We start from the raw sequence: 27,487 nt of genomic DNA on the forward strand, positions 1-27,487 counted from the left end.
TCCCTCTCCCCCTTTCCTTTCTCTCCCCTCTCCTCTCTCTTCCCCCCTTTCCTCCCTCCCTCTCCCCTCTCCTCCCTCCCTCTTCCCCCTCTCCTCTCTCTTCCCCCCTCTTCTCCCTCCCTTTCCCCCCCTCTCTCTCCCCCCTCTCCTCTCTCTTCCCCCCTCTCCTCCCTCCCTCTCCCCCCTCTCCTCTCTCTCCCCTATCTCCTCCCTTGACTACATGCATATAACACACACCTACTCTCCTGCCACACGTCCCAGTATTTGTGCTGCTTTGTGCCATGTGAAGGGGAAGTAAGAACAGAACTTGAAATGGTAAATGTCATGAGCAGATGAAGGCAGAGGGCCTGGTGGGAGCAACCATCCTGTCGTCCTCTCAGACAGCTAGGAGCAGACAGGTGGAGAGGGGGAGATGCACCCTGCAGGCGGAAGAGAGGACGTCTGTCTGTCTGTCTGTTTGTGTGTCTTTGTCTGAGTGTTTATCTCTGTGCACCAGCAGCATACCACCTTGCATCCCACTGCTGGCTTGGCTCTGAAGCTAAATAGGGTTGGTCCTGGTCACTTCCTGGATGGGAGACCAGATGGTGCTGGAATAGTTGTTGGAGGGAAAGTAGGAGGCACTATTTCCTTTGGTCTAAAACAATATCCAATGCCCCAGGGCAATGATTGGGGACATTGACCTGTGCAGGGTGCCGTCTTTTGGCTGGGACATTAAACGGGTGTCCTGACTCTCTGTGCTCACTAAAGATCCCATGGCACTTGTCGTAAGAGTAGGGGTGTTAACGCCGGTGTCCTGGCTAAATTCCCAATCTGGCCCTCATTCCATCATGGCCACCTAATCATCTTGAGCTTCCAACTGGCTCATTCATCCCCCTTCCTCTCCCCTGTAACTATACCATTCAAATGGTAAATATCATGAGGAGTGTCACGGAATACTAGGTGTGTGAGGGAAGAATCAGGCGCAGAGAGCAGAGAGTTCCATTGGGAGAAGTGCACTTTAATATGGCACCAAAAGCAATGCCCAAAACACAGGGCGCGAAAAATATGGACCAACCCAAAAGCACGAAGCACGAACACACCCAACAACACAAACACGTAACACAAGAATAATCCTGCACAAAACAAGGGCGGGTAAACTAGCTTAAAATAAGGAAGCCCATCAGGCAAACACAAATAGACACAGGTGTAACTAATAAGACAAAACAAACAGAAAACGGAAAAAGGGATCGGTGGCGGCTAGTAGGCCGGTGACGACGACCGCCGAGCACCGCCCGAACAGGAAGAGAAGCCAACTTCGGCAGAAGTCGTGACAAGGAGAGGAAGGCAGAGGGCCTGGTGGGAGCAACCACCCTGTCGTCCTCTCAGACAGCTAGGAGCAGGCAGGTGGAGAGGGGGAGATGCACCCTGCAGGCAGAAGAGAGGACATCGGTCTGATCTGTTGTGTTTGCCTGCCTCTGTGTATCATATTACCTGTTTATGCCTGACTGTGCTTGCTGTGAATGAGAATATGTTCTCAGCAGTGGACTAATGATTACACTAGATCAGCTAGATGCAGGCAAGAGTGTGCAAGGCCGTATTGAATGCGTCGCTGTCTGTCCATGTGTCACTGTCTGTCCTCTAAACATTTTCTCTCGACCTGTGTGCACCTACGTTGTATACTTTCATTCATAGGCTAGGTTGTAGCAACCCCATGATGGGTAGCAGGAAAATGTGAGTATCATGTAGTAGCCTAAACCTATCAATGATACATTGAACTGGGTGAATGGAATATGAATGACAGTCATCCAACATGCTGTAATAGAACTAAGGCTATGATCAATAAAAACAAATGTGTCCTCCCTCATCTTAAACAGCACCAACCGCCACTGGTTCTCAGTCAACTTACCTGGTAAAATAAGTTAAATAAATAAAAATGTAAAATAAATAAATATGTTGATGTCTGTCTGCCTGTGTATCATATTACCTGTTTATACCTGACTGTCTGTGTCTTGCTTTGCCTGCCCCCTGCAGCTCCTTGTGCTTGCTATTAGGAGAGGTAAAGTGATATACGAGAGCCACACCCTCACAGGAGGAAACTCCTCCCACATCCATCTCACTTGCTGATGCTGTCCTTCAAACACACACACACACACACACACACACACACACACACACACACACACACACACACACACACACACACACACACACACACACACACACACACACACACACACACACACACACACACACACACACACACACACACACACACAGTCTGGAAGGATTGAGATTAACTAGTGGATAAATCATTTGAATGTGTTTCAGTGATAAGGATGTGCATGGGGTGTGTGTGTGTGTATGCGTATGTGTGTGTGTGTGTGTGTGTGTGTGTGTGTGTGTGTGTGTGTGTGTGTGTGTGTGTGTGTGTGTGTGTGTGTGTGTGTGTGTGTGTGTGTGTGTGTGTGTGTGTGTGTGTGTGTGTGTGTGTGTGTGTGTGTGTGTGTGTGTGTGTGTGGGTGTGGGTGTGGGTGTGGGTGTGTGTGGGTGCAGTTACACCTCATAGATCCTAGGGGGATAGATGTGACCTGGGTCATTGGGGAGGAAGAAGGCTTTCCAAGACACCCATCAAGACCTGAGGGACACACTCTCACAAAGGGAGCACCAGCAAACACACCCTCACCCATAGACAGAGCGCAGAGCAGAGTGCACACACACAGAATCTCTCCCCAGTGGATAAATCAGTCCTTTCATGATCTGTCATCTTGCTGGATTGTGTTTATGTAATGGAGGAGGAATAGTCTCTCCTACTTTTCTAATGGAAATGCAGAACCAGGGCTCTCTCTGCCTTCAACAGGAACTGGGGGCTAGTTATTCAATATGAACATAAAAATAGATACAAAAACATGAAAATGACAATATGTTGATTATCAATCAATCAATCAATCAAGTTTATTTTATATAGCCCTTCGTACATCAGCTAATATCTCGAAGTGCTGTACAGAAACCCAGCCTAAAACCCCAAACAGCTAGTAATGCAGGTGTAGAAGCTATGTTTGAAGCTGAAGCTACATGAAGCTATGTTTTTATTATTTTACTGATGATGATGATGATGATGATGATGATGATGACGATGTTGATGACGATGGTCAGTTAACGGACAGGCTACTGTAATGATGATGACCTGAAAAAAAATAGTGGTGAACTGTTAGTCAGAGAAAGGAGACGGCCAGAGAAAGAAAGAGCGAGAGTGTACGTGATGAGAGATTTTAAGACAGCCGTGTTATTATTTGAGAGAGAGAGAGAGAGAGAGAGAGAGAGAGAGAGAGAGAGATGCGATAACAGCGTTTGCCCTGTTCACATTTGACTCAGTTCTTCTCACGAGAGACATGCAGATACAACGACACGCCAGAAACTTCAGACAGTTCCTTCAAGACCGAACTCTGAAGGTAAATGAATCCTTAATTTCATACAAGGTAATCACGCATGCCGCGCGCTGAGGCGAGGTAAGAATTTTCGCGCGGGATATTATAGCAGCACATGATGATGAAACCGATTTTTTTTAACGTTTGAGATTTCGAATGCATGATTTCTTTGTCAGTCTGAATGCATTATATTAGGCACTTGCAAATTATAGACGAAACGATATTAACGCAAAACATGTGATTATCTTTGATGGCTTGCTTGAAAAACGTGTATTCGAGATGAATCATTTGGTGGTTTTATAGTGAACCTTGTTTGTGCGTAATTGCTGGGCTGAAGAGTCGACTACTCCACTTTATTTCGGGCAATTTCATGAACAATAGCCAACGTCTCTTGAATGGTTTCAGACCTGACACACCTACATGTAATTTGGCTGAATTAGGTTACGAGTGCACTGCATTTAGACATTGAAGCACATATGTTAGGGTATTTGATCATACATTTCATCTATTACAATAGCATAACTCCATTAAGTGAACAGGGCACGCGCACGTCTCGGGGTCACTTGGGAGAGACGGACCAGAGCAGAATCAAATTTCCCATGACTGAGAGTTCAAGCAGATAGTGCACGCGGATTTCTATCTGTCACGTTAAAAGATCCGCGGGGTAGCAGCAGACGTACCAAATACAGACACTGTCTGACACCCCAGTGTGTGCGAGGCAAATATTTTACCTGCCGCATGCGCAATGTCTATGAGGATCAGTGCGTCCCTAATGAAGGTGATCGGCACAGTATCGCTTCATAAAACCGACTTAATTGCAGTCATATATTATTCGTACTAAATCGGTAATGACAAGTGTTTGGCTACTGAGAGCGCACGCTTACAAGACAGTGTTGTGTTTGCGGCTGTGTCTGACATGGTAATGTGGCCAGTGTTCAGTGTTGAGTGTATGTACGTCTATATATATATGTATAGATAGATAGATATCACAGGAAACTGCTGAGGGGAGGACAGCTCATACTAATAATGGCCAGAACGGAGCGAATGGAATGAAACACATTGGAACCATGTGTTTGATTTATTTCATATCAATCCTCCTTATCACGAGCCCGTCCTCCCCAATTAAGGTTCCACCAACCTCTTGTGATATATATATATATATATATATATATATATATGTGTGTGTGTGTGTGTGTGTGTGTGTGTGTGTGTGTGTGTGTGTGTGTGCATGTGCGCGCGTTTGAGTGTCCTTTTTTATTTGATTTTATTTGATTCTGTGACAAACATTTTCTGAGATTTATGATTGCCCTCTAGCAGTAGGCTATCCACAATTTGTAATGTTTGAATGTCAATGTGTTTTATTTGCTGTGTTTCACGACTGTATATGTAGTGTATGTGTACAGTAAAGTGGGCTGTGGGTGTAATAGTATGCTATGTTTTTGATGTTGTAAAGCCCTTGCCTGCTTTTAATTTATACAGTGGAGAGTCTAATCCTAAATGCTGATTGGTTTAAAGCACATTATCTCACATTTCTTTTGGACAACATGCACTTGCCTGCCACATAACTTGCCTGCCTGGAGACAGTCGATTGCGCAGTCAGATGGAACAGAGTAAATAGGCATTTTAAAGCAATATATTTATCTGGTGGTAAATTGTGGAATAGACACCCCCTGGAATGCGCTTTTAACCAATCAGCATTTAGGATTAGACTCTCTCCTCTGTCTGCCTCCGACATTTGCAACATTGTTTCAATATTCTAATTCGATCTCCAATTGTCCCATAGTAATGGACATGTAGGGGTCAGGATGAGAGAGAGAGTCAGGCAGCCTTTCTCAGCCAGTTGAAATCATGAATCATCTGGCATAATTTTTATGGATACATACAAAGAAATGTCAATTGAAAAAAGGTAAAACGAAACGAAGTGCAGCTAGTTTGCTGTCTTTCCAGCTTCAGTTTGAAGTGATTGTGTTAGCTGTGTTGTTGGCTAGCTCCTCTGAACAACAGTCCTGACAAGAGAGCACATGTTCTATTCCAGGCGAAACCGTGCCTCATTAGCTCATTGTTATGGATGTATCTAAATAAATGTCACAAGAAAACAGCTTAAACAGATGCAGCTACTGTTGTTATTCTGTCTGCACTGTTTGACGTGACCAGTGGCGATTTTAGCATGTAAATCCTGGTGCCCCCCCCCCCCCCCCAAAACGTGGGATGAATGCCAGCAAAGCCACTACACAACACAACACAACACTAAACAATACATTAATTGCACTATAACGGTGATAAACGGTGCCCACAAACTGTTACAGCCTACATAAAGCTGTCCCAACAGCAGAGTCCCAACAGCAGTACCATCACCTTACCACTGCTACACCTGGCTATCAGCGGAGGATTGTTTGGCAGCAAAACAGTTCATTCAGCCTCATTTACTGCATTTAAAAAAAACATAGCTGATATGGCTGACGTGCTTAAACAAATGTGTTTTTTTCCTGACAATTGAGATGTACAAAATATGGCATAAGGGGACGACAAGCTGATAAGAGGCAATCCGTACCTTTGATTAAGACATTAATGAGGGAGCTAGGACGGACGTAGTCAATAAAACTATTTGTTCAGCACTTTTGAAATGTACAGCAACAGAATTCAGAACATGGGCCGTTCTTACAGTGTTTTCCCTGTACACCAAGTCAGAACTGTCAGATAAATAAAGGGGCATATAAGCAGAAAATGAAAGCTCTTACAATATTCAATGATTACATTCTCAAAAACAGGTTATAGGCTACATGTGCACCACCAAATCAAACAGTAGGTGAAATTAAGAGGGGTAAATAGACCAAATTATTAGGGTGAGGATGGGAACTCTGAAAAAAACGGGAGAATCATGATGACGTCAGTGATCTTCAGGTCATAGCTCTAGAAAGAGGCTCGAGTTCCAGATTTACAATTCCGTGCTGGATGAAAGTTCAAAACATATTTTCCCATTCGTAGCTCATTTTTCCCGATTTCCCAGTTGTCTTGAAATCACTAGTCATATTTTGCAGTTCCGAGTTAACAGTTTGTCACGTTCTGACCTTTATTTTCCTTTGTTTTTTTCTTTAGTTAGTATGGTCAGGGCGTGAGTTGAGGTGGGCAGTCTATGCTATGTGTTTCTATGTTGAGGTTTGTCATTTGGCCTGATATGGTTCTCAATCAGAGGCAGGTGTTTTGCATTGTCTCTGATTGGGAACCATATTAAGGTAGCCTGTTTTCACTGTTGGTTTGTGGGTGATTGTTCCTGTTTGTGTGTTCCTGGTTTTTTCTGTGTTCACTAGTTCGGGACTGTAGCTTCATTGGTTTTTCGTCTGTTTATTGTTTTTGTTCATATTGAGAAGTATTCCAATAACTTATGGATATGCACCACGCTGTGCTTTGGTCCTCCTCTCCTTCTACCGACGAAAGCCGTTGCAGAATCACCCATCACAAAGGACCAAGCAGCGTGGTAACAGGCAGCGGCAGCAAGAGCAGCGCAAGAAGGAGGAATGGACATGGGACGACGTTTTGGAAGGCAAGGGCTGCTACACATGGGAGGAGATCCTGGCTGGAAGGGATCGCCTCCCATGGGAACAGGTGGAGGCAGCTAGGAGAGCAGAGGCAGCTGGAGAGAGGAGCCAGCGATATGAGGAGGCTGCACGGCAGCGCTACAGGTAGGAGAGGCAGCCCCCAATTTTTTTTTTTTTTTGGGGGGGGGGGGGGGGCACACGGGGAGGGTGCCTAAGCCAGGTAGCAGACCTGAGCTCACTCCTCGTGCTTATTATAAGCAGCGCGTTACTGGTCAGGCACCGTGTTATGCTGTTAAGCGCACGGTGTCGCCAGTACGTGCCCATAGCCCGGTGCACTATAGGGCAGCCCCCCGAAAGTGTCATGCGAGTGTGGGCATCCAGCCAGGGCGTTTTGTGCCTGCTCAGCGTGTCTGGTCTCCGGTATGCCGTTTCGGTCCAGGGTATCCTGCGCCGGTTCTGCGTGCTGTGTCTCCGGGGCGCTGGGAGGGTGCAGTGCGTCCTATGCCTGCGCTCCGCTCGTACCGGGCAAATGTGGGAGTGGAGCCCAAGGGAGAGGTGCGTGTAGTAGGCACTAGATCTCCAGTGCTCACCCATAGCCCGGTTCAACCTGTGCCTGCACTCTGGAGGGTTCGGGCTAGAGTAGTATTCCAACCTGGGGGAGTGGTGCCAAGGCTGCGCACCAGAGCTCCAGTGCTCACGCACAGCCCGGTCCTTCAGGTGCTTCCTCCCAACACCAAGCCTCCTGTAGGTCTCCCCAGCCCGGTGGGTCCTGTGGCAGCCCAACGCACCAGGCTGTCTCTCCGTCTCCTCCCTACAGGTGTGCCCGTCTGTCCAGCGCCGCCTGCGCTGCCCGTCTGCCCAGCGCCATCTGAGCTGTCCGTCTGCCCAGCGCCGCCTGTGCTGCCTGTCTGCCCAGCGCTGCCCGTCTGCCCAGCGCCGTCTGAGCCGCTTGTCTGTCCTGAGCCGTCAGAGCCGCCCGTCTGTCCTGAGCCGTCAGAGCCGCCTGTCTGTCCTGAGCCGTCAGAGCCGGCCATTTGTCCTGAGCCGTCAGAGCCGCCCGTCTGTCCTGAGCCGTCAGAGCCGCCCGCCAGTCAGGAGTCGCCAGAGCCGCCCGCCAGTCAGGAGCCGCCAGAGCCGCCTGCCAGTCAGGAGCCGCCAGAGCCGCCCGCCAGTCAGGAGCCGCCAGAGCCGCCCGCCAGTCAGGAGCCGCCAGAGCCGCCCGCCAGTCAGGAGCCGCCAGAGCCGCACGCCAGTCAGGACCTGCCAAAGCCGTCAGTCAGCCAGGACCTGCCAGAGCCGTCAGTCAGCCAGGACCTGCCAAAGCCGTCAGTCAGCCAGGACCTGCCAGAGCCGTCAGTCAGCCAGGACCTGCCAGAGCAGTCAGTCAGCCAGGACCTGCCAGAGCCGTCAGTTAGCCAGGAGTTGCCAGAGCTGCCTGTTAAGCCGACGATGCCGGAATTGCCTTTCACTCCGGCGCTGCCGGAGACTCCCGCCTGTCCGGCGCTGCCGGAGTTGTCCTTTACTCCGGTGCTGCCGGAATCTCCCGTCCATTCGGGACCCATGGCTAGGGTCCCCAGTCAGAGGTCGGCGGCAAGGAGCGCCGCTCGTAAGAGGCCACGGGGGCGGTTGAAGCGGACTAAAACTATGGTTAAGTGGGGTCCACGTCCCGCGCCAGAGCCGCCACCGCGGACAGACGCCCACCCAGACTCTCCCCTATAGGTTCAGGTTTTGCGGCCGGAGTCCGCACATTTGGGGGGGAGGGGATACTGTCACGTTCTGACCTTTATTTTCCTTTGTTTTTGTCTTTAGTTAGTATGGTCAGGGCGTGAGTTGGGGTGGGCAGTCTATGTTATGTGTTTCTATGTTGAGGTTTGTCATTTGGCCTGATATGGTTCTCAATCAGAGGCAGGTGTTTTGCATTGTCTCTGATTGGGAACCATATTAATGTAGCCTGTTTTCACTGTTGGTTTGTGGGTGATTGTTCCTGTTCGTGTGTTCCTGTTTTTTTCTGTGTTCACTAGTTCGGGACTGTAGCTTCGTTGGTTTTTCGTCTGTTTATTGTTTTTGTTCATATTGAGAAGTATTCTAATAAATTATGGATACGCACCACGCTGCGCTTTGGTCCTCCTCTCCTTCTACCGACGAAAGCCGTTGCAGAATCACCCATCACAAAGGACCAAGCAGCGTGGTAACAGGCAGCGGCAGCAAGAGCAGCGCAAGAAGGAGGAATGGACATGGGAAGACGTTTTGGAAGGCAAGGGCTGCTACACATGGGAGGAGATCCTGGCTGGAAGGGATCGCCTCCCATGGGAACAGGTGGAGGCAGCTAGGAGAGCAGAGGCAGCTGGAGAGAGGAGCCAGCGATATGAGGAGGCTGCACGGCAGCGCTACAGGTAGGAGAGGCAGCCCCCAATTTTTTTGGGGGGGGGGGGGGGGGGGGGGGGGGCGCACGGGGAGGGTGCCTAAGCCAGGTAGCAGACCTGAGCTCACTCCTCGTGCTTATTATAAGCAGCGCGTTACTGGTCAGGCACCGTGTTATGCTGTTAAGCGCACGGTGTCGCCAGTACGTGCCCATAGCCCGGTGCACTATAGGGCAGCCCCCCGAAAGTGTCATGCGAGTGTGGGCATCCAGCCAGGGCGTTTTGTGCCTGCTCAGCGTGTCTGGTCTCCGGTATGCCGTTTCGGTCCAGGGTATCCTGCGCCGGTTCTGCGTGCTGTGTCTCCGGGGCGCTGGGAGGGTGCAGTGCGTCCTATGCCTGTGCTCCGCTCGTACCGGGCAAATGTGGGAGTGGAGCCCAAGGGAGAGGTGCGTGTAGTAGGCACTAGATCTCCAGTGCTCACCCATAGCCCGGTTCAACCTGTGCCTGCACTCTGGAGGGTTCGGGCTAGAGTAGTATTCCAGCCTGGGGGAGTGGTGCCAAGGCTGCGCACCAGAGCTCCAGTGCTCACGCACAGCCCGGTCCTTCAGGTGCTTCCTCCCAACACCAAGCCTCCTGTAGGTCTCCCCAGCCCGGTGGGTCCTGTGGCAGCCCAACGCACCAGGCTGTCTCTCCGTCTCCTCCCTACAGGTGTGCCCGTCTGTCCAGCGCTGCCTGCGCAGCCCGTCTGCCCAGCGCCATCTGAGCTGTCCGTCTGCCCAGCGCCGCCTGTGCTGCCTGTCTGCCCAGCGCTGCCCGTCTGCCCAGCGCCGTCTGAGCCGCTTGTCTGTCCTGAGCCGTCAGAGCCGCCCGTCTGTCCTGAGCCGTCAGAGCCGCCTGTCTGTCCTGAGCCGTCAGAGCCGCCCATTTGTCCTGAGCCGTCAGAGCCGCCCGTCTGTCCTGAGCCGTCAGAGCCGCCCGCCAGTCAGGAGTCGCCAGAGCCGCCCGCCAGTCAGGAGCCGCCAGAGCCGCCCGCCAGTCAGGAGCCGCCAGAGCCGCCCGCCAGTCAGGAGCCGCCAGAGCCGCCCGCCAGTCAGCAGCCGCCAGAGCCGCCCGCCAGTCAGGAGCCGCCAGAGCCGCACGCCAGTCAGGACCTGCCAAAGCCGTCAGTCAGCCAGGACCTGCCAGAGCCGTCAGTCAGCCAGGACCTGCCAAAGCCGTCAGTCAGCCAGGACCTGCCAGAGCCGTCAGTCAGCCAGGACCTGCCAGAGCCGTCAGTCAGCCAGGACCTGCCAGAGCCGTCAGTTAGCCAGGAGTTGCCAGAGCTGCCTGTTAAGCCGACGATGCCGGAATTGCCTTTCACTCCGGCGCTGCCGGAGACTCCCGCCTGTCCGGCGCTGCCGGAGTTGTCCTTTACTCCGGTGCTGCCGGAATCTCCCGTCCATTCGGGACCCATGGCTAGGGTCCCCAGTCAGAGGTCGGCGGCAAGGAGCGCCGCTCGTAAGAGGCCACGGGGGCGGTTGAAGCGGACTAAAACTATGGTTAAGTGGGGTCCACGTCCCGCGCCAGAGCCGCCACCGCGGACAGACGCCCACCCAGACTCTCCCCTATAGGTTCAGGTTTTGCGGCCGGAGTCCGCACATTTGGGGGGGAGGGGATACTGTCACGTTCTGACCTTTATTTTCCTTTGTTTTTGTCTTTAGTTAGTATGGTCAGGGCGTGAGTTGGGGTGGGCAGTCTATGTTATGTGTTTCTATGTTGAGGTTTGTCATTTGGCCTGATATGGTTCTCAATCAGAGGCAGGTGTTTTGCATTGTCTCTGATTGGGAACCATATTAATGTAGCCTGTTTTCACTGTTGGTTTGTGGGTGATTGTTCCTGTTCGTGTGTTCCTGGTTTTTTCTGTGTTCACTAGTTCGGGACTGTAGCTTCGTTGGTTTTTCGTCTGTTTATTGTTTTTGTTCATATTGAGAAGTATTCTAATAAATTATGGATACGCACCACGCTGCGCTTTGGTCCTCCTCTCCTTCTACCGACGAAAGCCGTTACACAGTTGTTTTGAGTGCGGCACAAATCCTGCTTCATTGACAACATGGCCAATGTTGAATGTTTATAATTTTAAATTAGGAAAAGAGACCCTTAATCGTAGACTTGGAACCACACAGCCACTCCACTGAAAGCAGGCTAAGGATTGCTTTGCAATGCTTGCAGTTAGCCACTGATTCCTTTCAAACCACTCATTGTTGAATTTGTGATTCCCAACTTGTTGTGTAATGTTTATATCCAATGGCCAATGATAACCCATACGTTTTATCTATAATTTCTCTTCATTATTTCTCTTCATATGACAAGGATTAAAAAGGATTTGCCAGTAGATTGTCGACTTGAATCTTGATGACTGCTAGCTAAGATTTTGAAAGTATGATGTTGACATGATCAGTCCAATGAAAGCTACTGTACATGTAATGTGATTTGACGTCATTGTATCTGTGGACAATGACCTTGAGTCTTATTTGATGGGCACTTCTAATGTAACTCTATGGCAGCACCCAAGGGGCTTGAATTTTCTAGCTCTACCCTTAGACTTGGCGGTGACGTAGTGTCCATATGAGTGACAGAACACTTAGGCAATTACAACGCAACACTCCGTATTTTCTGCTGGCCCCACCTCCACAGAAATCACTGAGCTAGGCTGAAACACCTGCATTTTGGAGCTGCTTTACTCAAGAAAACAAAAAAGAGACCATGTTTGTATGTGGCTTTATTAACTAAATGATATATATATATATTTTTATATTGTTTTCAAACTGATATGTGATACAAATTCATGTCAAAATAACATGCACATTTTCTTTTGCTGAAAATGTGGTGCTCAAAACAGGTGGGGCAGGTCGCCACTGGACGTGACTGTAAGTTAGCCGTAGTTGGCTAGCTAGCAAGCAAGGGATAAGAACGTTGCCAGTCAGTATGGCAATGGAACATTTAGAACGAAGGACTGGGTCGCGTACGTAGATACAGAACTAAAAGACTGAACGACTGACTCATGCAATTGAACCAATAGAACTAATGACTAGCCTGCTTGGGTAGCAACCCTAGATTTGTTTCGGAACTATATCTTGTGGAAGGATGAAATAATATGAATACATTCATCAAAATAATGTTTTTAATGAAAATATGTCAATCATTATTTGAGTATGTTGGTAACCCGTTGTATAAAAGTGATAATGCCCTGGAAGCCGGTGTTTGGAAGATATATTGGCACGGTTTGCCAGCACTCGACTTCGTCTCGGGCCTAACAACACCTGTGCCAATATATCCTCCAAACACCGGCTTCTTGGGCATTATCACTTAAATAAGCCTCTGCAGATGGCATAATTCTAATTCCATCAAAACTACATAAAGAAAACGTCCCTGGTGGACGGAACAGATACGACGGCTGGTTACACAAAGAGAGGGGTTTGGGTTTGAGTGAAAGAGCGGGAAGACTGAGTAACAAAGGGAGAAGCTATGCTATCGTAAATACAGAATCTTATGCATTCTAAATAACCGCCCATTTGAAAAAGGAGAATGCAATAAATATTTACTCTGAGCTGCGCTTTGGTAGATTGGTCGTCGATGGAAGGTCGGTTTGTCCTTTATGGATCTCTGGTCCTCTGAAGAATGTCTAGTGGTGAACTGAATCGTGGTAGAATGGATACTCTGTCCGTCCTCTCCTAGCCCACGTTTAGCGGGCGGAGGGGGTAGCTCTTTTTTAGTGAATAAGAGTTCAAAGTTCATACCAAGTTGCCATGCAATATGCTCATGCTATATTCTGGCTGTTATAGTCGAAATTCATCCTTCCGGCATGTAGGTCGTCACCTTCACATGAAATTCGATGCAATTTCGTTAGGTTCTTTAAGTTTGGCTTAGTTCTGTAGGTGGTCTTTGTCCTTTCAACGTTGGGACCTCAAGTCCACACGTCCTTGGAACAGCTTATTATCTGAGCCCTTTTAACGTAGGACTGTCCTCGGAACAGAAAGTTACATTTTCGTCAAGGGCTTCATATAGGAGGGGAGAGAAGGGCGTGTTTCATAGTTTATAACCAATGTATGTTCACATGGGCAGGGCCACTGAGTTGAGCATAGTTCACTCATGAAAACCCAATTCTCTCATTTGGAAGCTAAAATGACATTTAATCTTTTCACAAATAGTTTAATATTTAAACATTTAAATTGCACATCAATTCCATGTGAATCTGATAACTAGAATGTGTAGACTTCCCAAGATACAGTTTATGTCGTCCTATCATCAGTAATCATGTCTCAGACACCAACTGAACTGACATCATATTCATTAAGTCCCAACGCATATTTTCAACTGGTTGGATTACCGAAATATGGTTCCGTTTCCCATCTTTTGATGTCACCAGAATCTCTATATTAACAAAGGGCTTTTTCAAGAGTCAACTCTATAGACTAGGGAGAGAAACAGGGGGGGGGGGGTAATTATGGGGGTCATAAACCTCCCCCACTCAGGCCAACGTCATGACACCCCATATAATCCCTTTAATCACAGCAGTATGAAGCACACCATGTATTTTACTGATGTATCAGTGTGCTGTATATGGAACACACAGGAAGGCGATTTTAGAATATGTTCTTGTGATTTAATACCTGTAGATAAAGCATATATGTTTGGGTGACTATGCCTGTGTGGATTTGTTTTGTTTACGTGTATTTCTGTGTTTGGCTGTGTGCACAGTTTTTCCTGTGCTTACACATCCAGTTTTGACCCGGCTTTGCCCTAGCAACGAAAGATCTTGTGGGAATACCTCAAGGGACATCAGACATCAGACAAATGCTCTCTGCTAATTTGGTTAAAACAAAGCACAACAATCTTTGTCAGCATTAAGCTCGTAATTGTTTACACCAACAAGCTCTTATAAATACCCTGAGTGAGCCACTAAGAGGGAGTAGGGAGAGCGAGAGAGAGAGGGGGAGTGAGAGAGAGAGAGAGAGGGAGCGAGAGAGAGCGCGAGAGAGAGGGGGGGGGGAGAAGGAAAGAGGAAGGGTAGCCATGTGTGGATAGACCTGACACATTGACTCAGTGACTTATGTCAGCTATAAAGCGGCTAGGAGAGGGGAGGCTGAAAGAGAGGTGCTGCTGTTGTGACAGCGAGCACTCACCACCTCCCATTACCGGACATTACTGTTTATTACAACAGACAGTGGAGGGAGGAGACAGATGAAGGGAGAGAGATGGATGGACACCAAGATTGAGATAGAAGGGCCAAGGTGAGAGTGAGGGAACGAGACATAGAGAGAGGAAGTGTTCGAGAGCGGTGAGGTCATGCAGATCCAGCCCTGCGAATCGGAAACCTCCTTTGCTGTGATTCCAGAGCGTTGCCCCTATAACAGCATTACAGACGTTATCTCAAGTGGAGCTAAAGTGTTTTGCTGTCCACATAAATTAAAAAGTAATTTTTTCTTAGAGAGCCGAGTGGCAGTCACTCATAGACAATGGAGGGAGACTCTCGAATCATGCATCTTCTCCTCAGGCTACTCTCTGTAGACGTTTAACAGAGGGTATAAGACACAGCACCCCAAGGCTCTTATTCAACAAAATGTCTGTTAAAGACTTGGAGCCGAGCTGGGACTGCACTGTTAACGGGGGAGGGCTAATCAATTTATTGTATTCCCTTACTTATACCAAACCAAATAGTATTGAAGACCTACAGTCTAACACCCTGACACCAATTCATTAGCAATCAATTTAGCAAAACGAACTAGACGCCTAGCCCCTCTGTTGGAATAGCCCCTCTGTTGAACACTCACAGTGTTCCCTGAAGTCATCTCAGAGAGAGATTATTTAATGCTCATATTCCCACTCCAATTGTTGTGGGGGAAATGGGGCTTCTGAGTCCCATGTTGCCAGGGATACCCAGACTTACTCACTCACTCATGCTCTTCAGTCAGAAAATAGAATTAACATTGTGCCTCCCTGGTGTCACCTTATTGAAGTCTAACTGTTGAAGCCATATAGCAGCCTTTGACTCTTCTGCAGTCACAGATATGTTTAAACCTGACAGACAGAGATCTTCCCCAATGTCTCTACATATAGAAGTGACAGTTCAAGACATGCATTATAACACTCTGCTGTGACTCTTCTCCCAGTCAAGCCTGTGAAGCAGAAACACATAGTCATTCCCTTGGGTCCCCTTTTATAGAAATGGATGTGGAGGAGCCTGTTCTCCTCAGGGTTGGATGCTGCTGCTGTTGCTGTTGCTGCTGGAGCTTGGAATGGTCTGATTGTACATAGGCGACTCTGGCTGTTCTGCCTTCTCCTGAACACAGTGTGGGAGGATGCAGCTGGCCCACTGTGCCAAGCCCAGGGAGGAGGTCTCTTTTGTGGCTGGAGCATGTATGTTAGAGTTGTGGGGCTGGAGTGTGGCAGGCACGCGGGGCACCCAGCCCCTTCGTGCTTTCTGAGATGGACGTGAAACAGCTGTCTCGCTTGCCGCTCGGATTATGGAGGATTTCCTCATGAAAATGTACAGTGGTCCGCTCTGCTGGAGACGTCATTGTATAGGGAGAGAGGGTGCGTACCTCGCAATGGGGGCTCACCCAGAAGTGTGTGTGTGATGGAAGTGTACAAAGGTGGAACCAAGTCACTATTGTTTGAGTCACAAGCAAGTCACAAGGTCCGAGTCTCAAGTCGAGTCCCAAGTAGAATGGGTCAACTGACATTTACTCCTCAGCCATCTGTTGCACCCTCTACAACCACTGTGATTATTATTTGACCCTGCTGGTCACCTATGAACGTTTGAACATCTTGAAGAACAATATGGCCTTAATGGCCATGTACTCTTTTAATCTCCACCCGGCACGAAGAGGACTGGCCACCCATCAGAGCCTGGTTCCTCTATAGGTTTCTTTCTAGGTTCCTGCCTTTCTAGGGAGTTTTTCCTAGCCACCGTGCTTCTACATCTGCATTGCTTGCCGTCTGGGGTTTTAGGCTGGGTTTCTGTATAGCACTTTGTGAAATCTGCTGGTGTAAAAAGGCTTTATAAATACATTTGATTGAAAATAAATTTGAATGGGTCATGTATCGAGTCACGTCAAGTCGAGCCTAAATAAATCTGCACCGTTGGAAAACTGGTATTTCCCTCTATTAAACAGTAACCATGTAATTGCGACAACGTAAAAAATATTCCAAGAATAGCCTAACTGACAAATAACATGCTGTGCATAGATCTCCCCTGAAACATGAATATTTAAGCCTTATATATAAACATGTTTAGTTAGATACCTTGCTTTGAAGTAGCCTACCTTATCCATTTGATCCCTGATTTATTGAATGCGGGAATCATTTTATAAAGACACAAGTATTTAGTTGTAAATGTTGAAAAAACCAAGCCTGGACACCCAGGAGCTCTCCAGATTGAGGGTTGACCACATGTTGACAACATGTGATTAACAGTGCAGTTCTATGTGGGGACTAAGTGCCATGTTCAAGGGAAAAATGGCAGGAGATGGTAGGTCTACATGGGATCAGACACAGCAGCTATCCAGTGTCAATAATGCTTACTTTTTCATGTAGGCTATAATAATAGTCAGGAAAATCGACCTTCGCCTCTCCTGAGTCCGTACGGGAGTTGCAGCGATGAGACAAGACTGTAACCAATTGGATACCACGAAATTGGGGGAAAAAACTAAAAAAACATTACAAAACCTGGCCGGATAATTTCAAATTGTCAAAGTCGAGTCTTGAGGCGCCAAGTCAAGTCTCAAGTTCTTTTCTTTTCTATCAAGTCGAGTCTCAAGTCATCAAATCTGTGACTCGAGTCAGACTCGAGTCCAAGTTATGTAACTCGAGTCCACACCTCTGGAAGTATGTGAGTGTGTGTATTTGTATTGGGCAGGAGTGTGCCGGTGTGTGTGTGGCCATTAGGGAGCGAACCAGGTCTGTAAGCCCAACCCCTAACATGGGAGTCCAGAAGGAGTTGGGGGAAATCCTATTGTCAATTTGACTATTCCACAAAGATAATTGGCTTATTCCTGTGTTAAATTGCTCTGTCCTACAGGACATTGAGTGGGCTTAACATGCTTGGTTCAGACACTGTGTCTGCTCCTCTGCTTCGTCTGGGACTTAGACGGGTATTACACACTGAATTACTAATGATGAACCGATAGCTGCAGTGCACTCAGCAGAGCAGAGCCCTAGCCCATTAAAGTGTCGGTCACACACACAGAGACCGGAAGGTTCGCTTACACAGAGCTTTATTATAATGTAGACTAACTAACTATCACTCAATAAATAAGAACCAACCAAATGCCCGTCAGAACTTACTCTCAGAACTTCCGAGCAGCAAACTTCAGCTTGTAAAATTGATCAGACCCTCCAAATTTCTGATTTGCAACTCACAGCCCTAAATGATGGTTTCCAAGCCCATTCAGGTTAGCATGGAAATGTCTCTCTCTCTCTCTCTCTCTCTCTCTCTCTCTCTCTCTCTCTGGCAACAGGATACCTAAACCATTACCCTGACATCAAACACCAGCCGGCTTCACAGTGCCACTTTTCATTTTTTTCTCATCAGTCCAGCGCCTGAAGGAGATCAGATAAGTGAGTGTGTCTGTATGTGTTTTCATGCTTATTTTAACCCCTTAAATGCCTGAAGTAACCCTTAATAATATTTAAGTCATTTAGCAGATACTCTTATCCAGAGTGACTAAATGCCTTGCTCAAGGGAACATCAACTAATTTTTCCACTAATTGGCTCGGAGATTCAAACCTGCCTCTCCTAGTCTTGGCACAAGGCAGCTGTTTAGAAGCTAACACAGCTGATCCTGAGTCGCAGCGTTCAGTGGAAATGCTAAAACCAGAAAATGAGAGCCCAGGAGACGGATGAATTGTCAGCAGATGGAAACATTTGACAGGCTGCAGCATAATTCTGGGGAAGTGACCGAGAACTGTCTTGTTAGAGTGCATGCATCGGTAAAATGGATGAAGGCAAGAAATCCCAAAACGTGGGAGAGAAAAAAGCCTGGTAATGGAACCAAAGGGAACAAAATGAATGAACCAGTATAATTCCTGTTTAAAACTAGTGTTGTTCCTTCATGCTGTGCAGTGAATTGGCTGGAAACATCCTTAGAGGTAGTGCATTTTAACATGATATAAAATGGTTGGACTGAGATGGTGAGCTTTAGGATTTATTAGTGCTACTAGACAGTATACAAATACTGTGTGTTTATTCATGGATAGATTTGATTACTACAGTAAAGTATATTATGATGTATGGCATTGTACTGTATGATAAAGTACACCATGTTTTATAGTACAGTGAGCCTGCCTCCATTTGTTTGTATTTGACAGCCTTGCGTTCTTTAATGTGTGTGTCTCTGTAAAAACAAGTGTGTAGAATGAGAGTTTAACAGTGAGCCAGCAAGAGAGCGTGTGTGCGTAAATGTGTGTGTATGCGAGGTTCATCAGTAGCGTAATTAAAGTAGTGCGGTTCAGTTGTCATGCGCTGGATCTACTTGAAGAACTCTGTTGATGAATGGGCAATTAGAAGCAGCCTCCTCATCCTTGGTGGTTGACTGATCTCTTTCTAATGGCACTCCTGTTTCTTTGATAAAAACGCAAAATTAATCATCAATACCCTGATCCAAGGAGCGCTGAGCTTGTAAGTGTGTGTGTGTGTGTGTGTGTGTGTGTGTGTGTGTGTGTGTGTGTGTGTGTGTGTGTGTGTGTGTGTGTGTGTGTGTGTGTGCACGGCTCCTGTGGGTATAGTGGTCAGTCCCTTTTCCAGCTTCGATGCACATGACTGCTTTTGTAATGCTTTATATAACCGTGGCTTCGAATTCACATGTTTATATCTGTACCATAATCCACTCAATGCATCCCATACAATTTCAACATGTTTGGAATACGTGTGAGTGAATGTGTGTGTTTATTTCTATTTGTTTGTTTGTGTGTGTATGGCTGTTCACTAACCCATTACCAGGCTTTTTTCTGTTCACTAAGGACATAGCCCACAGTAGGTCTCTGAATGTGTGTGTGCATGTTTGTGATTTGGTTTTAATGTGACGGCTCAGCTGTCGTCACTGACGAGTCAAAGTTTCAGTGACAAGAATTGAAAAATGTAGTTGTTTTCTTTCCTTTTTAAAATCCTATCACATCATCTCTCATTTCTTTGTTTTATTTTTATTAAAGAGTGTTTTCTTGCACTTCAATTAGCGAGAAAAGCATCTCTTCCAAAAGCACGTTCGAATCATGTTGCTGTGTTGGCGATGCTTTAATCAGAAAGTCTCATTTTATACATAATTAATGATACAGCTCTAAAATGGAAAAATATAAAAAAAAACTAAATGTTCAAAGAAACAGAAATGTGTTTTGCTTTCTTCCATATTTCCTGTTTCATGTGAGACGGCTGATGTGCTCACTGATTCTTAGAGGGGGAAATAAAAGACGGCTTTGAACTGAAATGGTGGAACCAACATAACATGGCATTAAACAACCAACACAAGCTGGTACCACCTTGAACTAAACCGCCCACCAGGAGACATGGACCTCCTGATGTGCATTCCTTAGTGAGTCCATGTGTCTCTCTCTCATGTGTCATGTGCTTAATGCCAGATAGCTACTGTCTCTAACTAAATGGAACATTTGGAATTAGATGATTAGTCCTTTCAAATGCCAATGGAATACCTGCTGTTTGGTTGAATGGATGGTTGATGGCATTTGTAGAATTCCACAGTAAACAGCCATAGAGCTTCTGTAAGGGAAGTGACTCGTTAAACTAGACGCCCGCGTGATGAGTAACCTTTCTTGAGAACTGGTACTCCTGGAGATGGGTTACTGTGCTCTTGAGATGCTCCGAACGACCTGGTTTGGATTCTTGGTCTACTGTATAAATAAATAGAGAGGGGCTGCAGTATCATATGGGTTTTGACATCATTATGATGACCTTGAGGATAGAGCTGACCAGTTATGACCTCAAACCTGTCCGGAGTCTTGTGTTGGAAGTACCGGGTCTTTCTGGGGCACTTGGCAAATCTGCCCAATGTTTCTGAATGTGTGTGTGTATGGAAGTGTTTATGCCTGAGTGTGTGTTTGTTGGCGTGTGTGCGTGTGTGTGTGTGTGTGTGTGTGTGTGTGTGTGTGTGTGTGTGTGTGTGTGTGTGTGTGTGTGTGTGTGTGTGTGTGTGTGTGTGTGTGTGTGTGTGTGTGTGTGTGTGTGTGTGTGTGTGTGTGTGTGTCAGTATTAGTTAGGGGCTTGATGACATGGTTATCTTACCAGCCCACTAGAACAGTCAGCATCTTTTCTCAAATAAAGTTTCTTGACTGTGACACTGCCGGATTTAAACTGTGTCGAACATTAGTGTAACGGTCCATGCGGTTAAAATACAGATTGGTTGTTGAATTCGGGCCAAATGGCCTATATGAGACTTTCCCCCCACTCACTGCAGGCTAATTATCTCCGTCACACTTTACACAATGACTCATTTATTACGCCATCATGATGAGCCATTTGTATTGGTTTCATGGACATGACAATGGCTTGAGAGTACCATTAAGTAAATGTCAAACTTTATAGAGTGAAGGAGTGGACACTTATTAAATATTCTATGGCATAGTAAATTATGTTCCTGAGCAGAAAGGTCATATATTTTAAAGCATGTGTGATAACCCTCATCATCACTAGCCTATAAGCTGGTTTCTTATAGAGCAGGTTTGGTAAAAAAAATTACTAAAATCACCAGTAATTTAGCTAAAAACTAGTTTAATTTAGGAAATCTGTTAACCACGTATTCCCACAAATAAAAAAAGAGACGTATGCAATCGTTTCTCAAAGTAAAGGTATGTAATTATTGTTATTTTCAAATCTCTTTTTGAGTTTAGTTGTGTTTGCAGTGTATAAATGATTATAATGATGTTCTGGCCCCCCAACCATCCGCTCCAACATACATCGGGCCATGGCTGAACCTGGTTACCTTCCCCTGTTCTATAGTGGCTGTGGTCATGATCTCCTTTCTAGTCTTCTTAGTTGTGTTTTTATTATCCTAGTGCTGGTCCAATCTTGCAGACTGACCGTTGTTGTCGTGTCGTCTCAACACAGAGGCTGGTAAGATTTATTCTACTCTGATGTGGTTCCCTACTAACGTACATGGATGCTGTAATAGCTACACACAGACTGGACACTGTTCACATGCACGGATGGAGCTTGCATACAGATAAGGGAATTCAAACACACGCACACACACACACACACACACACACACACACACACACACACACACACACACACACACACACACACACACACACACACACACACACACACACACACACACACACACACACACACACACAGACACAGACACACACAATTCCAGGGACAACTGGAGATAAAAGAAGAGGTGTTCCTGACAGGTATGGGTAAAGAGAGAGCTCTTCCTGACACATCTGGGTACAGAGAGAAGCATTCCTGACAGATATGGGTAAAGAGGGAGCTGTTCCTGACAGGTATGGGTAAAGAGAGAGGTGTTCCTGACAGATATGGGTAAAGAGAGAGCTCTTCCTGACAGATATGGGTAAAGAGAGAGCTGGTCCTGACAGGTATGGGTAAAGAGAGAGGTGTTCCTGACAGATATGGGTAAAGAGGGAGCTGTTCCTGACAGGTATGGGTAAAGAGAGAGGTGTTCCTGACAGATATGGGTAAAGAGAGAGCTGTTCCTGACAGATATGGGTAAAGAGAGAGCTGGTCCTGACAGGTATGGGTAAAGAGAGAGGTGTTCCTGACAGATATGGGTAAAGAGAGAGGTGTTCCTGACAGATATGGGAAAAGAGAGAGCTGTTCCTGACAGATATGGTTCGAGCGAGAGAGCTGTTCCTGATAGATATGGTTGGAGAGAGAGCTGTTCCTGACAGATATGGTTGGAGAGAGAGAGCTGTTCCTGACAGATATGGTTTGAGAGAGAGAGCTGTTCCTGACAGATATGGTTGGAGAGAGAGAGCTGTTCCTGACTCATATATGTAAAGAGAGAGCTGTTCCTGACAGATATGGTTAGAGAGAGAGAGCTGTTCCTGATAGATATGGGTAAAGAGAGAGCTGTTCCTGACACATATGGGTAATGAGAGAGGCATTCCTGACAGATATGGGCAAAGAGAGAGCTGTTCCTGACAGGTATGGGTAAAGAGAGAGGTGTTCCTGACAGATATGGGTAAAGAGAGAGGTGTTCCTGACAGATATGGGTAAAGAGAGAGCTGTTCCTGACAGATATGGTTAGAGAGAGAGAGAGCTGTTTCTGATAGATATGGGTAAAGAGAGAGCTGTTCCTGACAGGTATGGGTAAAGAGAGAGCTGTTCCTGACAGGCATGGGTAAAGAGAGAGCTGTTCCTGACAGATATGGTTAGAGAGAGAGAGAGCTGTTCCTGATAGATATGGGTAAAGAGAGAGCTGTTCCTGACAGGTATGGGTAAAGAGAGAGCTCTTCCTGACAGGCATGGGTAAAGAGAGAGCTCTTCCTGACACATCTGGGTAAAGAGAGAAGCATTCCTGACAGATATGGGTAAAGAGGGAGCTGTTCCTGACAGGTATGGGTAAATAGAGAGGTGTTCCTGACAGATATGGGTAAAGAGAGAGGTGTTCCTGACAGATATGGGTAAAGAGAGAGCTGTTCCTGACAGATATGGGTAAAGAGAGAGCTGGTCCTGACAGGTATGGGTAAAGAGAGAGGTGTTCCTGACAGATATGGGTAAAGAGAGAGGTGTTTCTGACAGATATGGGTAAAGAGAGAGCTGTTCCTGACAGATATGGTTCGAGCGAGAGAGCTGTTCCTGATAGATATGGTTGGAGAGAGAGCTGTTCCTGACAGATATGGTTGGAGAGAGAGAGCTGTTCCTGACAGATATGGTTTGAGAGAGAGAGCTGTTCCTGACAGATATGGTTGGAGAGAGAGAGCTGTTCCTGACTCATATATGTAAAGAGAGAGCTGTTCCTGACAGATATGGTTAGAGAGAGAGAGCTGTTCCTGATAGATATGGGTAAAGAGAGAGCTGTTCCTGACAGGTATGGGTAAAGAGAGAGGTGTTCCTGACAGATATGGGTAAAGAGAGAGGCATTCCTGACAGATATGGGTAAAGAGAGAGCTGTTCCTGACAGGTATGGGTAAAGAGAGAGCTGTTCCTGACAGGTATGGGTAAAGAGAGAGGTGTTCCTGACAGATATGGGTAAAGAGAGAGGTGTTCCTGACAGATATGGGTAAAGAGAGAGCTGTTCCTGACAGATATGGTTAGAGAGAGAGAGAGAGCTGTTCCTGATAGATATGGGTAAAGAGAGAGCTGTTCCTGACAGGTATGGGTAAAGAGAGAGGTGTTCCAGACACATCTGGGTAAAGAGAGAGGCATTCCTGACAGATATGGGTAAAGAGAGAGCTGTTCCTGACAGGTATGGGTAAAGAGAGAGCTGTTCCTGACAGGTATGGGTAAAGAGAGAGGTGTTCCTGACAGATATGGGTAAAGAGAGAGGCATTCCTGACAGATATGGGTAAAGAGAGAGCTGTTCCTGACAGGTATGGGTAAAGAGAGAGCTGTTCCTGACAGGTATGGGTAAAGAGAGAGGTGTTCCTGACAGATATGGGTAAAGAGAGAGGTGTTCCTGACAGATATGGGTAAAGAGAGAGCTGTTCCTGACAGATATGGTTAGAGAGAGAGAGAGAGCTGTTCCTGATAGATATGGGTAAAGAGAGAGCTGGTCCTGACAGGTATGGGTAAAGAGAGAGGTGTTCCTGACAGATATGGGTAAAGAGGGAGCTGTTCCTGACAGGTATGGGTAAAGAGAGAGGTGTTCCTGACAGATATGGGTAAAGAGAGAGCTGTTCCTGACAGATATGGGTAAAGAGAGAGCTGGTCCTGACAGGTATGGGTAAAGAGAGAGGTGTTCCTGACAGATATGGGTAAAGAGAGAGGTGTTCCTGACAGATATGGGAAAAGAGAGAGCTGTTCCTGACAGATATGGTTCGAGCGAGAGAGCTGTTCCTGATAGATATGGTTGGAGAGAGAGCTGTTCCTGACAGATATGGTTGGAGAGAGAGAGCTGTTCCTGACAGATATGGTTTGAGAGAGAGAGCTGTTCCTGACAGATATGGTTGGAGAGAGAGAGCTGTTCCTGACTCATATATGTAAAGAGAGAGCTGTTCCTGACAGATATGGTTAGAGAGAGAGAGCTGTTCCTGATAGATATGGGTAAAGAGAGAGCTGTTCCTGACACATATGGGTAATGAGAGAGGCATTCCTGACAGATATGGGCAAAGAGAGAGCTGTTCCTGACAGGTATGGGTAAAGAGAGAGGTGTTCCTGACAGATATGGGTAAAGAGAGAGGTGTTCCTGACAGATATGGGTAAAGAGAGAGCTGTTCCTGACAGATATGGTTAGAGAGAGAGAGAGCTGTTTCTGATAGATATGGGTAAAGAGAGAGCTGTTCCTGACAGGTATGGGTAAAGAGAGAGCTGTTCCTGACAGGCATGGGTAAAGAGAGAGCTGTTCCTGACAGATATGGTTAGAGAGAGAGAGAGCTGTTCCTGATAGATATGGGTAAAGAGAGAGCTGTTCCTGACAGGTATGGGTAAAGAGAGAGCTCTTCCTGACAGGCATGGGTAAAGAGAGAGCTCTTCCTGACACATCTGGGTAAAGAGAGAAGCATTCCTGACAGATATGGGTAAAGAGGGAGCTGTTCCTGACAGGTATGGGTAAATAGAGAGGTGTTCCTGACAGATATGGGTAAAGAGAGAGGTGTTCCTGACAGATATGGGTAAAGAGAGAGCTGTTCCTGACAGATATGGGTAAAGAGAGAGCTGGTCCTGACAGGTATGGGTAAAGAGAGAGGTGTTCCTGACAGATATGGGTAAAGAGAGAGGTGTTTCTGACAGATATGGGTAAAGAGAGAGCTGTTCCTGACAGATATGGTTCGAGCGAGAGAGCTGTTCCTGATAGATATGGTTGGAGAGAGAGCTGTTCCTGACAGATATGGTTGGAGAGAGAGAGCTGTTCCTGACAGATATGGTTTGAGAGAGAGAGCTGTTCCTGACAGATATGGTTGGAGAGAGAGAGCTGTTCCTGACTCATATATGTAAAGAGAGAGCTGTTCCTGACAGATATGGTTAGAGAGAGAGAGCTGTTCCTGATAGATATGGGTAAAGAGAGAGCTGTTCCTGACAGGTATGGGTAAAGAGAGAGGTGTTCCTGACAGATATGGGTAAAGAGAGAGGCATTCCTGACAGATATGGGTAAAGAGAGAGCTGTTCCTGACAGGTATGGGTAAAGAGAGAGCTGTTCCTGACAGGTATGGGTAAAGAGAGAGGTGTTCCTGACAGATATGGGTAAAGAGAGAGGTGTTCCTGACAGATATGGGTAAAGAGAGAGCTGTTCCTGACAGATATGGTTAGAGAGAGAGAGAGAGCTGTTCCTGATAGATATGGGTAAAGAGAGAGCTGTTCCTGACAGGTATGGGTAAAGAGAGAGGTGTTCCAGACACATCTGGGTAAAGAGAGAGGCATTCCTGACAGATATGGGTAAAGAGAGAGCTGTTCCTGACAGGTATGGGTAAAGAGAGAGCTGTTCCTGACAGGTATGGGTAAAGAGAGAGGTGTTCCTGACAGATATGGGTAAAGAGAGAGGCATTCCTGACAGATATGGGTAAAGAGAGAGCTGTTCCTGACAGGTATGGGTAAAGAGAGAGCTGTTCCTGACAGGTATGGGTAAAGAGAGAGGTGTTCCTGACAGATATGGGTAAAGAGAGAGGTGTTCCTGACAGATATGGGTAAAGAGAGAGCTGTTCCTGACAGATATGGTTAGAGAGAGAGAGAGAGCTGTTCCTGATAGATATGGGTAAAGAGAGAGCTGTTCCTGACAGGTATGGGTAAAGAGAGAGGTGTTCCAGACACATCTGGGTAAAGAGAGAGGCATTCCTGACAGATATGGGTAAAGAGAGAGCTGTTCCTGACAGGTATGGGTAAAGAGAGAGCTGTTCCTGACAGGTATGGGTAAAGAGAGAGGTGTTCCTGACAGATATGGGTAAAGAGAAAGGCATTCCTGACAGATATGGGTAAAGAGAGAGCTGTTCCTGACAGGTATGGGTAAAGAGAGAGCTGTTCCTGACAGGTATGGGTAAAGAGAGAGGTGTTCCTGACAGATATGGGTAAAGAGAGAGGTGTTCCTGACAGATATGGGTAAAGAGAGAGCTGTTCCTGACAGGTATGGGTAAAGAGAGAGCTGTTCCTGACAGATATGGTTAGAGAGAGAGAGAGCTGTTCCTGATAGATATGGGTAAAGAGAGAGCTGTTCCTGACAGGTATGGGTAAAGAGAGAGGTGTTCCTGACAGATATGGGTAAAGAGAGAGGTGTTCCTGACACATCTGGGTAAAGAGAGAGGCATTCCTGACAGATATGGGTAAAGAGAGAGCTGTTCCTGACAGGTATGGGTAAAGAGAGAGGTGTTCCTGACAGATATGGGTAAAGAGAGAGGCATTCCTGACAGATATGGGTAAAGAGAGAGCTGTTCCTGACAGGTATGGGTAAAGAGAGAGCTGTTCCTGACAGGTATGGGTAAAGAGAGAGCTGTTCCTGACAGATATGGGTAAAGAGAGAGCTGTTCCTGACAGGTATGGGTAAAGAGAGAGGTGTTCCTGACAGATATGGGTAAAGAGAGAGGCATTCCTGACAGATATGGGTAAAGAAAGAGCTGTTCCTGACAGGTATGGGTAAAGAGAGAGCTGTTCCTGACAGGTATGGGTAAAGAGAGAGCTGTTCCTGACAGATATGGGTAAAGAGAGAGCTGTTCCTGACAGGTATGGGTAAAGAGAGAGGTGTTCCTGACAGATATGGGTAAAGAGAGAGGTGTACCTGACAGATGTTTATTTTACTAGGAAAGTCAGTTAAGATCAAATTCTTATTTACAATGACAGACTACACCGGTCAAACCCTGACAATGCTCTGACAATTGTGCACCGCCTTATGGGACACCCAATCACGGCCGTTTGTGATACAGCCTGGATTTGAATCAGGGTGTCTGTAGTGACACCTCTAGCACTGAGATGCAGAGCCTTAGACCTCTGCGCCACTCGGGAGCCCCACAGATATGACTTGAGAAATGATGCTGGGCTTTTACGGGCAGGCACCCTGTTGAGACTAAGGCAGTGAGTGAATAAACC

At 46.8% G+C, this 27,487-nt stretch overlaps 1 protein-coding gene across 5 annotated transcripts in view; it reads left to right on the forward strand.

Moving 5' to 3' along the window:
* Nucleotides 1–3,337: 3,337 nt before the first annotated feature.
* LOC129813876 (uncharacterized) overlaps nt 3,338–27,487 on the forward strand; it is a 224,808-nt gene continuing 200,658 nt past the window's right edge. For 4 of the 5 annotated variants that reach the window (XM_055866465.1, XM_055866468.1, XM_055866466.1 and 1 more), the window contains exon 1: nt 3,338–3,428. The gene's annotated coding sequence lies outside the window, so the exon portion shown is untranslated. Of the gene's footprint in view, nt 3,429–17,798; nt 17,899–27,487 lie in introns of all 5 variants that reach the window. The other variant, XM_055866467.1, reaches the window with a different exon arrangement.

The sequence above is a fragment of the Salvelinus fontinalis genome, chromosome 17 (assembly GCF_029448725.1).
Source record: "Salvelinus fontinalis isolate EN_2023a chromosome 17, ASM2944872v1, whole genome shotgun sequence".
NCBI lineage: Eukaryota > Metazoa > Chordata > Actinopteri > Salmoniformes > Salmonidae > Salvelinus > Salvelinus fontinalis.